The 15,087-nt window shown below is 44.0% G+C and overlaps 1 long non-coding RNA gene and 1 pseudogene across 2 annotated transcripts; both read left to right on the top strand.

Annotated features, from left to right (window-relative positions):
* The window catches only part of LOC114692027, a 266,238-nt pseudogene that overhangs the window by 14,219 nt on the left and 236,932 nt on the right, over positions 1–15,087 (top strand).
* On the top strand, positions 13,305–14,565 carry LOC114691998. 2 transcript variants are annotated; one of them, XR_005090633.1, is made up of 3 exons: positions 13,305–13,421; positions 13,646–13,914; positions 14,494–14,565. It is a non-coding gene; the product is annotated as an uncharacterized LOC114691998 (long non-coding RNA). The 2 variants fall into 2 exon arrangements; XR_003734315.2 differs by lacking the exon at positions 14,494–14,565 and adding an exon at positions 14,047–14,308.

The raw sequence follows: 15,087 nt of genomic DNA, 5'->3' as shown, positions 1-15,087 counted from the left end.
AGAAAAACAAAAGGATATGTGTGATGAAAGTACACGCTCTTCTCAACGAAATGGGAGCTTGGTGGTGACGGGGGCTTTGTTGATAAATGTGAAAGGCTTGACATGGTGTCCTGTCTCTTGAAATGGCAGTAGATCGTGTGGGTACAGCATGTGAACAGAGGCCCAGGAAACCTCTTCTGGAAGTCTGTCACTCTCTTAGGTAGTGGGCAGTTTTTAGATCATGGAAACTCTTCATTATTTTAATTATTAATTTAACCATTAAGAAACGCATGGATTCTTTTTTCTTATTATTTTTTGTTGTCTCTTGCCATTGACAACAGATAACCCACTAACAATGGATGTTTTCCTTTTAATGTATCAAACTTTACTTTAGTTTTTATTAATTATTAACTGTTATTTGTATGTGTGCATACATATGTGTGTCATGACATGTATGTGGAGGTCAGGGGACAACTGTGTGGAGTCAGTTCTTTTCTTTACCTGGGTTCTGGGGATTAAACTCAGGTTATCAGGCTTGCGTGGCAAGTGCTTTACCCACTGATCATCTTCCTGGACCTCCTTGACCTCACACCCATTTCCCCCTTAAATAGAAGTGATTGTGAGGTCTGCTTTGCAGGATTCTGCCGGATGTGCCAACTTTGATTTAACTGGCAGAAATGGCTGCTGGCTTTCACTACTCACCAGCTTAGCTTTGCAGTGGCTGCCCAGTGTGTCTTAGCTGTCCAGTGGTTGGTAGGCTGTTTGCTGTCTTAGTGACTGGCCTGTAGTTGTAGTTTGCTGATGGAGTGTGGCAGACAGAAGTGAACCATCAATAGACTGCTGCTCACCTAGTCTTACCTCTGAGCAGTTACTGCCCTGTGTTCTTTCCCGTGGAGCACACCCAGCTGCTGCCGTGGCTTTTTAAGGGTGCAGTTGCGCCACCTCGCATCAGGTATGGGGTTGGCATCACTGCGTGTGTGTCTGGGGAAGCTGTCCAGCTCCTGCTGATGCTTGTTAGGTTTGATACAGCCAGTGTCTGTGAGCTGCACATGCAAATTCAAGATGCTTACCCTTTACTCCTCTATCAGTGAAGGTGAAATTCGAATTGAAAAACCACTAGGTTTCCTTTCTAAAATAGTAATCATCTAGGTATAATGACAGCAATTTTTAGCTTTCTATGTAAAGGTGGCCAATTCTGCACTGTTTTCTTGTTATCGTGTTCATATTTGTAATTTATTAATTCTGTCCTTGTCGTTTTTTTAGACTTTTACTGGTTGTGGATGTGAAACTGCTGAACTTGGCATTTCCAAAGCTTCTAGCTGTGGCCTTTCTGCATGGAGAGTTCTTTCAGGCTCACCGTATTATAAACAAGTTACTAACAGTGGAGACAGGGTCACTGAGGTATGCATTAGTACAATTATCTTGACTCTTTTCTAGTTGCTGTTAGACAAAGAAACCCTGTGTAAGATGTAACCAGGAATGTTTGTCTCAAAAAAGGGGGATTAATTATTGGTAGTGTGATTTTAATATTTTATTATTCTCGCTTGCTTGTTAATGGTAACTAAAATATTATTGCAATATATAATATATCACAAATAATATTAATAATGTAACTAAAATATTATTTAGTATTGCTGTATATCAAATATAGTAAAGTATATCTAATTTAATGTGGCTCCCCTTTTAGTAAGGATGTTTTTAGATATTAGAAAAACAATGTAGGTCAGATGAGGTGGCTCGGCAGGTCACTGTTTGCTTTGCAAGCCTGAGTTCCATACTGAGAGTCCATTCAGAGGCAAAAGGTGACAAATGATTGTACAGAGTTATCTTCTTGTACACCCTGGCTCATGCACTCTTGTGCGCGCACCCATAAATAATATACCAAAATATAAAAAAGAGAGAACAGTGTAGCCTCCTGTTGTCTTACTACTTCTCATTTCTCATTTGGACATTAACATTTAACAAGCTGTTTTTGTGTTGATAACTTTTCAGAGTGCTTTTATCCTGTGCTAGTGCGCCTAAGTGTGTCTTCAGGTGGGTGCTCTGATTAGCCCGGGTCAGTTAACAAGCAAGTGAGAGTAATAAAGTACTCTGCTCTGGGCTGCCTAGCCAGCAAGTGAAGACTGAGAGTGCCAGCTCACAGCAGTTCCGAGCTCACACTCTTAACTAACTACGCTGCTGTACGCCCTTCCATGTTATGAACTGGCTTGCATCTCTGTGTTCATTCTTCCTCACTAGTGGACCTCTGTTTTGTGCCCCACACTCCTTGTAGTAGCTTTTTACCATTGACATGAATGACGTAAGTTTATTGTGGCTGGACGTTTTGGAGACTTCCGCTAATGGGGCTTGGTTCTGTTGTGGCATCAGAGCTCATGATGGGGTCAGGTGATGTAAGAGGGTGCTTACTTCCTGGCCTCCCCGAGAGGCAGGGAGAAAGGGGTCAGAGAAGACATGGACTTGGTGTGAGTGTCCTCCAGAGTCCCCATGTCTGTGTAGGGTGGTGGGCTTCCAGTGATGTGCCCTCCTAATGTCCTTCTGCAAGGGAACACCCCTCCTCCCAATGCACTGCTGCCGGCAGCCAGCCGCTAACACTCGGGCACGTAAGGACTTTCCAGATCCCAGGTGTAGCATCCTGGTCTGCAGCACTAGTGTAGGCTAGCCTGGGCGTGAGAAAAACCACAGTCACACAAATGAGCACCTGGGAAGACCTAAAATAGGATGTCTGTTGCTTACCACATCACGGTTCCTGGCCAGGCTTGCTGTTGCTGCTGTGTCATTGGTGATCAAAGACTCTGTGGAAGATGACTTCCGGAGGACCCACTGACTCCTGGTGGCTTTAGGAAGGCAGAGAGGAACTGAAGTGGGAGGGAACTTGTCACAGACTTACCCCAGAAAGTGACAACCACATGACCCGTCCTAGCTCAAAAGAAGATTGGAAATCGTTTTCTATGTGTCCAGAAATATGAACTCAGATACTGGTAAATGCTAATTGTGTCTACTGTATTGGCCATACTCTACTAATACTTGTCTTGGTTGTTTGGGTAAATTGTATAAAAGCAGCACTTGATCAGGGTTATGAACCCTGTACTTAGTGCATGCCTGTTCTCAGTGAGAAGTTGTATGTTTTAAAGTGGGGGATGAAGTGGGCACTAAAGCACAGTGTAAGGGAACAGGTTAGGCCGCTCATTTCAGAGTGATTGTATCTGTCTTGTGATTTTTCTTAAAATGCATTGATTTAAAAGTAATCTTCCAAAGCAGTGAAGGCCTTGTGTTGAATAAGATTCTCAAAGAAGTGCTTTTGAAAAAGAAATCTTCAGCAGTTATAGCAGTCTTCACTGTTATTATTAGAACTGACCTGCATTGAAATAAGTAATTGTGATTTAACCCAGCAAAGTTATACTTTTCAAAAACGATACCAACTTACTGTTTTATGTGGCCCCGAACCTTAAGTCAGCTGCTATTTGCAGCTCGTATTAGAGAGTCTGCTTTTTCCCTTCCATTTCTGATCCACCTGCCTGATTTCCCACTTACCTATTTTCTCTTCAGAAGCTAGGAGGCAGTTTATGTTAGCAGCCCCTTTTCCCAGCTCCAGAGTGTTAGGCCAAAATGGAGCTTAACGACTGACGACAGAAGACAGGGCCTGGATGGATCCTCTGGTTCCTTATAGCATTCTCCTCAAGTTGGGTTACCTGTATGTCCCATTACGCCAGTAAGACTGTTACTCTTATCTGCCCCTGAAAAGACTGAGATGGGAATTCATTGCAGAAATGGACACATTACTTCATTTTGTAGGAACTTATTAGCTGTGTTTTTCTCTAACTTATGTTACTTTTACTTTTGTGTGGCATAAATCAAGCAGATCTTGGAAAAAAAAATCTCATGATTCAAATCTGCCTAAAACAAGCATGATGCTCATAGCTTATTTTCAGATGTTCAATTAAAACATAAATTTCAAAAAAGCATTTGCATGTACAAAAAACAAACCAATGTAGCAAGATGTCACTGACTGGTCAGCGCAGGTGAGAGGTCTGGGGCTTCATCATCTGATCACTCTGTCTTTCCGGTAGCCTGGAATTTGTTCAAATCAAAACTGAGCAAAGGGGAGAAACAGATGAGTGTGGAAGGGAAGGGAAGACCCAGTGGGCACTGTGAGTCTTTTGGTCCGGCAGCGTTGAGAGCGTCTATTCAAAGTGGCCCTGCAGAGGGGAATTCTCGGGGTGCTGCTGCAGGGCAGCAGACCTTTCTCCTTGGCTCCTTTGGGTTGGCTTCCTTTTGAATTCTGTGTTGGAAAGTGCTCTGCTGTGTATAGTCCTTCTGCCTTAAGCCCAAGGGGCTGTGACACTGACTTCTCTTAAGAGAAAAGTGCTTGTCCACTGATAAAGTAAGTGAGGGAAAACATTGAATTGCAGATTGAATGCCCTGCTGTTTGATTGACTTCCTGAAATGCTGCAAATGTGTTTGACTCCATTAGTAGCTTTCAAATGTGTCACGCAGCTAACCTTACAGTTGTCGCCGTTCCCACCTCAGAATCATTGGAAGTTATAATGTTTGTCCCTTTCATCCGGAGGTGGGAGCTGAGAGCTGCGCTTAGCAAGTGTCCTCTCCCACAGGCCGGCAGGCTGTAAAACAGACTCTGCAAAATTCAATATATACATTGATCAACACTTCCAGATGAATGCTAGCGTCCTACATGGCTTTTTATTATTAATTGCTCAACATTGAATGATTGCTACAAGTATTAGGAATATAAGAAAAACTAATGTAGCCATCTCTACAAATGAGTACAATAGAGTATAATAGTGCCCAGTTAGAATTCAATAACCGAGGCAGAGAGCAGGTGTAGGCCCTGGAGTTAGAAGGCTGATACTGAAATTCCAGGCTCCCTCAACCCCCACTTTTTTTTTTTTTCTACTTGTGTGATGAGGCTTTTGCCAGGATCCAATGAGACAGTCTCTTTGAAGGCAATGACTAAGTTCCTATGACAATATACATGGTAATTATTGCTATTTGGAGTCTTAAGATCAAAATTTGGATAAAGAAGTGTAAAAATGAACAAATGTCCACTGAAGGTTTGTTATTGCTGCTGGTTCCCAGGGCATGCTATCCTGTGGAAACAATGCAGGCCCTTCCAGCATACTGTTTGCCTAGGAAGTCCTTTCTCTGAAAAGAGGGGCGCAGTTGGAATCCTTCCCCGAGATTCTCCTGCCTGCCCAGCGCTGGCCTGTGTGTGGGTCTGCCCTGGTTGCTGCTGCCCAGCACCTTCTTCTCTGTCCTCCCCCTCCCCCTCCTGCTCCTTTCCCTCTCCATTCCCCTAGAGTGACTGGGGGCAGGCTGAGCTTGAATTCACACATCTCTCTTCTTCCTGTTCCCTCCTCCCTTTAATATTTCATTCTTCTCTTTCCTTTATTTATTTATTATTTTGTCAAATTTTCTTTTTAGTTACTGAGTTTAGAACTTAGGGCAATTAAAAAAAGTTTTCTACATCTTTAGATCCTCGTTGAAGCATATTGTTTTACTTAAGGCAGTATTTTTGTTTCCTTGTTTTTTGGTTATTTTCCCAATTGTAATCTACCCTTGTTTCCATATGTGAATTTTGTCTTCTGATTTCTTTTCTTAACTTTATAGAATTTGTTGTCACTGTGTCAGTCTTGCGATTTCTACGAGATATTCCTGAATCTTCCTTTTGTTCACTGTGATGGTTCCGAGTATAGTGAGTCCCTGTGTGGTCAGTAGGGTGAAGCTCAAATGCTCTGTAGATGTTGTTGGTGGGAAGGGTTATGGGCTGAGGGACAGGGCTTCTCTCTTGTCTTGCAGCACACTGCATTTCCTTCTTTGTCTCTTCCGCCTTTAACACTCCTATTAGCAAAAGATACTTCTCTCCGCTCGCATTGTTCTTGCCCAGAAGCCGTGTGCCTGTCGGGTTGCTCCTTCTAATCAAGGGACACTTCTGTCCTTTCCCTATAAGCTGTGCCTCGGTGAGATGGATGCTCTTCCAGTGTTCTAAGTCAACACGTAGACTGATAGTTTTGCATTATATTTAGATGGACCCTTGACTTCTTTGCTAGCTTTTCTTGGTTGTCCTTCTCGGGCCCTGCAGTACTTTTCCCATCTGCCTTGTTCACCAAGCAGGAGGAATGGACGTGACAAACTGGGATTTGATCATTTTTCTCTTTTTGTGTAAAGTTATTTTGAAAAGTTATCATCATCATCATCATCATCATCATCATCTGTTTTCAAGTAAAACCGCTTGTGTGGTTCTTATTTAGATTGGCTTCTTGTTGTCTTTGGAGGAAAGATTGGGAGACGTGTAGATAAGCCATCTTTGATCTTCAGTTGTTCGGAAGCTCTGGTAGCACAATTGTTAACTTTACCTGCCTAGGGAGCACTTTTGCTTTGACATGTGTATGTATGTTTGTCTGTGTGAATTTATGTGCACCATATGTGAGTAGGTACAGTGCCTGTGGAGGACTGAAGAAGGTGTTGCAACCCCTGGAACTGGAGTTGCAAGTGACTATGAGTTACTGTGTGGGTGCTGGGAACTGAACCTGGGTCCCTTGTAATAGCAGTAAGTACTCCTTTAACTGCTGAGCTACTTTTCTGGCCCCTTTGCCTGATACTGACTGTGCTGTCTAGGATGGCCTCAAAATCATGATAGTCCTGTGGTAGACTCCCAAATATTATAGGTGTGAGCCACTATATTTAGCTTCCATTTTTAAAATTGCAATATTGGAGTAAAATTCATATAGTACAAAATCAGTTGTTTTAAAGTGGACAGTTTAGTGATGGTGTAGACCTAGGAAAGAGTTGGTAGGTCATATGGTAATTTTATTTCAGTTTTGAGGATCTACTAAACTTTATCACGTGGCTGTACCATTTATAATTCCCAAATAAGAAAAATGGTGTTTCCAAATCCTCTACATTCTCAGTGTAACACATTTTCCATTCCCCAAATTATAGTTATCTCTTGTTTTAAATACTGGTTTCTAAATGTTATTTTTTCTCCTTGCACTTTGAAAGAATAGATTCAATTCCAAATGAATGAGGTTTCTATGGGAACTTTTGAATTTTTTCATAGTGATAGTAAGATAAGTGTTAACCTTAGCTTCAGCTAAGAACATGCTATGATTCTAATTTGCATATGCTGTATTAGACTTGTTATTTGCCTACTGAAGAAAGAAGTTGATTGTGGCATTATCTTAGACCTTACACTTGGTAGATTCCCTCGCCCCATCAGAATGCCATCAGGATCCTTGGCACTCTTTGGTTTTACTTTCTGTTTGTTTATTTTTGAGACAGGGTCTCATGATGTATCCTTGGCTGGCTTGGAACTTGCTTTGTAGACTAGACTGGCCTCAAACTCATAGAGATCAACTTGCCTCTGCCTCCTGAGTGCTGGAATTAAAGGCTATCCATTTTTTTTTTTAAGCTGATTTAACACTGTGCTCCGTGGGCCCTGGTAACCATGTTAAACTCCACTCAACTTTCTATCACTCTATAGGTGGTAGGTTGTCTCAGTCATGCCTGTTCATTTTCTTCACCCAGCCACATCCTCAGCCCCACTGGTCGGTTTCTTAACTATTTTAAGAATACTTAGCAGGGCGGTGGTGGCACACGCCTTTAATCCCAGCACTCGGGAGGCAGAGGCAGGCGGATCTCTGTGAGTTCAAGGCCAGCCTGGTCTCCAAATCGAGTTCTAGGAAAGGCGCAAAGCTACGCAGAGAAAGCCTGTCTCGAAAAACCAAAAAAAAAAAAAAAACAAAAAAAAACTTGATGTGTGCTTTTCATTCCATGATAAAAGGACTTTAGATAATGAAAAAACATTCCATGAATCCTTCTTTATACGATGTATCTTAATTTTGTAGGTGCCGAAGACACTGGGATTATTAAAGCTGCTAAGTGTCAAGTTTTACACTCGCCAGGGACAAGAACAGGTAATGCAGATTCTCTGAAGTTTGTTTCTCACATCCTTTAGCAGAGTGCCTTAGGTTAAAGTTCAGTGAAGCGTGGGTTAGTCACAGCTTTTGTCACTGTCACCAAATATCTGGCACAGCGAGAGGCCGAACAAGCTCATGGTTTCAGAAGTTTGAGTCCAGCAGGTTAACGGGAGCTGGTGGAGCCGGACTGTTGATTCAGCGCAGCTGGAAAAACAGGCGGAGCAGCTCACCTCACAGTGGAGAGGAGGCCTGAGGAGCGGTATCAGAAAGAGGCGCAGCGTGCGGCCTCTCCGGCCCCTTGCCTGGGACCCTGCTTCCTCCAGCCAGGCCCCACCTTCCATCTCCCACCTCTTCCCAGTATTTGATTCTGAAATTGAAGCCATGAGTAGATTAGACCATTGAATGCTTGGAGCCCTCATGAGCTGGAACAACCCGGCAGACCTGGTTGTCTGTCTGACCTGGTTGTCTGTCTGACCAAGAGGACAGTCAAGAGAACTATCATAAGCCTTGAACGATGTTTATCTTCTCCTGGGTGTATGCAATTGGGAGATGTTATAGAGCCATTTATGGAAAGTTTGTGCATTTTTAGAATGTATTAATCTTAAAAGTATAACAGAATATATCCAGTCCTCTTGGAGGATCAAGGTATAGTCTGAACCAACCATTCGCCTAGAAGCCATATATCTTTACAGATTTCTTACTTCTAAAGTTGTATGAAGATTTTATTCTGACCCATGAGAGATCTTTGTGTGTGTATGTCATACAATTAGGAAGTTCCTTCTCAAATGTGAGGTTATTAATGACTCAGTAGGAAAAGAGCCATGATGATCTGTCTTGGTAAAAGGTGTCACTGCAGGGCACAGGCCTGGGCAGTGCCGTTGACTATCAGTGGTCCACACAGCAGCTGCCTCTGAGCGAGGTGGGTGCATTGTCTGTCCTATCATGACTCTTATAGGAGGCTCCATCTGCGTGGGACATCACATCACACTCGTGTCTCGGGAAGAGCCGAATGGCCTCATTTGTCTAGGTCCTTCGTTTCCTTACTAAATCATCAGGAAGAATGTAAGGAGAGTTCTGTTGCTGTGTTAGTATCCGGCAGATTTTAAATTTGAATTAGGTCTTGCCATTGGCAAGTCAAGGCACACTCATGCACGCTGGAGAGAGCAGCTGTCCTGTCTGTGGAGTTGAGCGGGCACAGTGCCCCTGTGTCTGCCGTCTCTTGTCTTTGATCCGCTGTGTGTTTGCACTGTATTCTAGTTGGCATCCTCTTTAGTCGTTTCTGGACCTGTCTTCATTTCGCAGACAAAGAAACACATGTAAGACTAAATGACTTGGCTTCTGTCTTGAAGTTTGCTTGTCCTGATGCTGTGCTGCCCGTGTTGGCGTTTGCAGCACCATGCTACTGTTCAGGACACCACTTCCCCTTCTCCCTGAATCCCCTTTGTAGTCTCCATAATGATTTCCAAGTACTTGCTCTGTACCTGTAACTCCGGTTCTTTGGTTGTTGTTAGCTAAGTCCTGTTGACTATGTGTACTAAAGAGTGCGGAGTTTTAGGAGTCCTGTTTTTCAGTCTTTAAGACAGGCACAGTGTCAGTGCTGAGAACTAACGGTGGTTAGTGCAGGCCTCTCCTCAAGGCCCACAGTGTGATGGGGTAGACCCAGAAGCAGGGCCAAGCAGGGCCAAGCATACTACTTCCAGCTGAAGTGCAGCAGAGGAAGCATCCAGCTTGGTTTGAATCTTGAGCTGAGGAAGTTCCCAGGTTGGGAAGGGAGGCCAGGTGTTCCGTTCTGGGGGTCCGTGTGCGCAGGCGTGAAGAGTGGCAGTGGTGCCGTTGGAACACACCGTTTGCTCCGGTAGCTAGAGGATCCACAAGCACTTGCTTTGGCTTTCCATGTCCTTATATTAGGACAATATAATTATAGCGGTATTTGGAATAAGACCTATCTAGGGATCGATGTTCTCGATTCTTCTCTGTGCCATCTCTGGCTCAGGTTAGAAATGTGTGTCAGCTGATTTGATTGAGCAGAGGAGGTGTGGGTCTGCATGGTTAGTGTAAAGAGACTGTTTCTCTCTATGGTCATACCACCGGGGAACTCCCAACATGGGTTGTTTCAGCCCGTGCTATTGTTTATTCTCCTCAGGTGGCACTTGCTCTTTTTCATTCTGTCCGGATCCTCTGTGATTGAGCAAAGCAGAGAGAAGCAAGCAATTAATTTCATTGTATTTTGATTCTGCATTTCGACACACTGTCCCCAAATCCTTAACTTGTCTGGGCTTTTGAATTTAGTGTTCTAACCCAGTGCTTTCCAGAAAATACCTGAATGTTGTATCTGCCCTCTTGTTTGTGCCTAGACATTTCTATTTATAGCCTGTGGAGTTTTAGTGCTGTAATTTCAGAGCTGTTGGCGCTCAGGGAGAACCTAAGGGTTTTCCTTCTGTCATGAGCACAGTCTAAGTAGCAGGTGATTTCACACAACCTCATAGCAAGCTCTGTGACTGGCATGGTAATGTCTGTTTTTTGATGAAGAAGTTGAAGCCTCAAAACAAGTGGCCTGCTCAGTACACTTCGCCAGATGTGATGTTGAGGTTTGTTCTTGGAAGGGCTTTGAAAGGTGTTATTTTCTACCACCTTTGGCTGTGAAGGAAACCCTTAGCTGGACAATTGAAGAACAGAAAGCAGGGCATGCTGTACTCAAGAGGAGTCAAGACCTCCAGTTAAACTGCATTATCGGAGAATGATCTACTTTACCACTTAAGTCTGACAGCAGTGACATTATCTTTTTAAGATGTATTCTGAGGCAGGAGGATTGTTAGGTGTTCAAGCCCCATCTTGGGCTTCAGAGTAAGACCTGTCTTGAAAATGAAAAAATAAACAAAACCTTTCCTTTAGCTATTAATATTTTAAAGTGATCTGCCCTTTTCTGTGTAACTGTATATAGCTACTATTTAGTTCATTTTTTTCTCTGTATTCACTTGTCAGACTTTAAATCAGCAACTGTCATCTTCTAGACATTGAGTTAATGTGTGGGTGTAGCTGTTACTGCTCCCTTAATTCCTTCATGTTCACAGTGGTACCAATAATTAGTGTCTGAATTTTAACTCTTTTTGTTGGTATGTGTGCATGATGTATATGTACTTTATGCATGTGTGCATGTGTCTGTGTGTGCACATATTTGTGTGTGCGACTGTGCCTGTGGTCATTCCATGTTCATGTGTCAAGGTCAGAGGACAACAGTGGATGTCAGTTCTTTGTCTCTGCATTGTTTTAAGAGAGGATCTCAACAGGGTGCTGGTGGCGCACGCCTTTAATCCCAGTACTCGGGAGGCAGAGGCAGGCGGATCTCTGTGAGTTCGAGGCTGGCCTGGTCTACAAAGCAAGTTCCAGGACAACCAGGATTGTTACACAGAAAAACCCTGTCTCGAAAAACCAAAGAGAGAAGGAGAGGGAGAGGGGGGAGGGGAGAGGGAGGAGAGAGGGAGGGGGGAGGATCTCTCTGTTATTCTCCACTGTGTATGCCAGGCTAGCTGGCCCCAGGGCTTCGGACTCTATTCTTGGCTTCCCATCTTGCTGAAGGAGGCCTGGGTTTGCAGATGAGTTCTGCCATGCCTGGTTTGTAGGTGGGTTCTGGGGTTCAGACTCAGTTCTTCCTGCTTGTGTGGACAGCACTGTGCCCCACTGAGACATCCCCCTAGCCTCCACATTCATTTAGACATCGTGGTTTAATGTGCCTAAATATCATATGGCTCCAAATGATCAGCTTTTGTTTGTGGTATATATGTCTTAAGACAGTAATAATAACTAGGATTAGTAATATTTATGAGTGGATTGGTTTGGAAATTTTTTTTCTCAAGGTTTTTTTCTTCTTTGTACTTTCATTGGTTTTTTCCTCAGGTTGTTAACCAAGCTATTGAGGATGGCCGTCTCAGTTTGAAAGGTCTCTCCCTTTCTCCTTCCCTCCCTCCCTTTCTTTATTCTAATTATTCCCTAATTTCTTTATAAACTAGACTAAAATATATAAACTTAAAAAAAAAACCAAAAAACAAAACAAAACAAAAAAAAAACAACCCAAACTCCTTGGAGTCAAATTGGTCTCGTAGATGCCAAGCAAGGGTTGCATCCTTAAGATCTGGCAGGCTTCCTGAGGGCAGGGATTTGGGTTTATTTTGTTCACTGCTGACAGCAGAGTATAAAGACAGAATCTGGCATGCAGTTTATTGCTCAATATGTAATACTCAGTATTTGTGGAATGTTACAGGAGCTCCGCTTAGGAAATTACATTTAATTGGTTTGACATTTTTCTTTAAGAATATGTAGAAATTCAGGACATTTTGAAAGCACTCATTAGAATCCAGTGCTTTTATTTTAGTATTGCTTATATAATTGAAAGGTGTAGGTAACGGAAACCACTCATGTTGATCCGTAGAGGTGACGAGAACTGAAGAAAGTGAGACCGTTTAAACTAATCTCAGCGTCACACCCTATTTAACATCACAATGGTCCCTTGTCTTAAGGAAGATTGAAATTTTATTACAGTAGTTGAGAGAAGGTACAAGTCCTGCTCTAAAATTGATGCCAGTAGCAGAAGCCTTTAATTAGTGCTTTTAATTATGAAGAGATCCAGTGGACATTTGAGCTAATACTTTAGTGCAAGAGAGAAGGTACATGAACTTGAGTCAAGCCAACATGTGGTTTAATGACTCTGTGAAATAACTTTATTGGAATCCAATACATTTTATTTAGTGACTCACTAGTTCTTATGGTAGTCACAGAATCTTAGTACCACCATCTCAGTCCCATTTTAGAAATCCTTGGAAAAAAACAAACCACATACCCTTTAACTGTTACACCCAAGTGTGGGTGTGTATTTCAAAGAATTCATAATCTATTAAAGCTGTAAAAATTATTGGGAAATCTTGGTAATTGATCTGGGAATACTTTTCTGGTGTTTGCACATTTGGGTCTGGAGTCGACTATAAACTGCAACACCTTAAAGTAGGCAAGAACCTTGCCCAAGCAGCAGCATTGTCCTGCATGCTGTGGCACATGGTCTCGATGTGAGATTGGCAGAGGCCTCAGCTGCTCGTGATGACTTAGAACATGCAAACTTGCCAAGTCTGTTTGAGTTCTGAACGCCCGCCCTTTCTGTCAGCAAGTCTTTTGCACTCACCGCAGTGTTCCCGTACAGGATGGAATCTTCAAGATGAGCCTTTCTCCAGACGGGAGCCTCCTTGCAGCAATCCACTTCTCAGGGAAGCTGAGCATCTGGGCCATTCCATCCCTGAAGCAACAAGGTGTCTGGAGTCAAGATGAGCAGGTGTGTCCTCTGTTAGGGCCACTCTTGAGGGTGCAGTGTGATGAGCAGGTGTGACCTCTGTTAGGGCACTCTTGAGGGTGCAGTGTGATGAGCAGGTGTGTCCTCTGTTAGGGCCACTCTTGAGGGTGCAGTGTGATGAGCAGGTGTGACCTCTGTTAGGCTCACTCTTGAGGGTGCAGTGTGATGAGCAGGTGTGTCCTCTGTTGCTTGAGGGTGCAGTGTGATGAGCAGGTGTGACCTCTGTTAGGCTCACTCTTGAGGGTGCAGTGTGATGAGCAGGTGTGTCCTCTGTTAGGCACTCTTGAGGGTGCAGTGTGATGAGCAGGTGTGTCCTCGTTAGGGCCACTCTTGAGGGTGCAGCTGAGGCAGGTGTGACCTCTGTTAGGGTCACTTTGAGGTGCAGTGTGATGAGCAGGTGTGTCCTCTGTTAGGGCCACTCTTGAGGGTGCAGTGTGATGAGCAGGTGTGTCCTCTGTTAGGGCCACTCTTGAGGGTGCAGTGTGATGAGCAGGTGTGTCCTCTGTTAGGGCCACTCTTGAGGGTGCAGTGTGATGAGCAGGTGTGTCCTCTGTTAGGGCCACTCTTGAGGGTGCAGTGTGATGAGCAGGTGTGACCTCTGTTAGGCTCACTCTTGAGGGTGCAGTGTGATGAGCAGGTGTGTCCTCTGTTAGGCTCACTCTTGAGGTGCAGTGTGATGAGCAGGTGTGGGCTCACTCTTGAGGGTGCAGTGTGATGAGCAGGTGTGTCCTCTGTTAGGGCCACTCTTGAGGTGCAGTGTGATGAGCAGGTGTGTCCTCTGTTAGGGCCACTCTTGAGGGTGCAGTGTGATGAGCAGGTGTGACCTCTGTTAGGGTCACTCTTGAGGGTGCAGTGTGATGAGCAGGTGTGTCCTCTGTTAGGGCCACTCTTGAGGGTGCAGTGTGATGAGCAGGTGTGTCCTCTGTTAGGCTCACTCTTGAGGTGCAGTGTGATGAGCAGGTGTGACCTCTGTTAGGGTCACTCTTGGGTGCAGTGTGATGAGCAGGTGTGTCCTCTGTTAGGCTCACTCTTGAGGGTGCAGTGTGATGAGCAGTGTGACCTCTGTTAGGGTCACTCTTGAGGGGCAGTGTGATGAGCAGGTGTGTCCTCTGTTAGGGCCACTCCAGTGTGATGAGCAGGTGTGACCTCTGTTAGGTTGGTGATGAGCAGGTGTGACCTCTGTTAGGGCCACTCTGAGGGTGCAGTGTGATGAGCAGGTGTGACCTTGTTAGGCTCACTCTTGAGGGTGCAGTGTGATGAGCAGGTGTGACCTCTGTTAGGCTCACTCTTGAGGGTGCAGTGTGATGAGCAGGTGTGACTCTATTAGGGTCACCCTTGAGGGTAAGGCTGACAATAGTAATTTCATTTTGTTGGCGTTTTTCTGAACTACACAGCTGTTATTTATCCTCATCTTTCCAAACCCATCCTAGTCTTAACTAATAGTATCACCTGATAAGGACAAAGAATGCACAGAATGATTCTGTGCATCAGTTTTAACTTGAAACGTGGTACACTCTACATACCAAGTAGGTTCTGTCAAACTCTTTGTTTTCCTCTTTAATGCTCCACAGATTTAGGATGGAGATGGTAAAATTCCACCAAAACCCAGTTTTGAACAAGTATTTGGATAGTTGAATGCTAAAAGGATTCCTTTTCTTTCTGGAATCTTGTAGCCCCTGCTCTACTCGTACTTAGGGTCCGAGGGCAGTTACCTTCTGTCCTTGCAGAGGCAGTAGAACTGACATGGAGAAAGATGAGACTTTTTTTATCTTTCAGTTCCTTGAGATAACAAGTTTTAAGACGTAGATGAATTTGTTTTTTTACCAGGTAGACTCAGCC

The sequence above is a fragment of the Peromyscus leucopus genome, unplaced genomic scaffold (genome assembly GCF_004664715.2).
Source record: "Peromyscus leucopus breed LL Stock unplaced genomic scaffold, UCI_PerLeu_2.1 scaffold_192, whole genome shotgun sequence".
In the NCBI taxonomy this organism is placed as follows: domain Eukaryota; kingdom Metazoa; phylum Chordata; class Mammalia; order Rodentia; family Cricetidae; genus Peromyscus; species Peromyscus leucopus.
The sequence above is the reverse complement of the archived record's forward strand: the minus strand, read 5'-3'. Positions and strand labels throughout refer to the sequence as shown.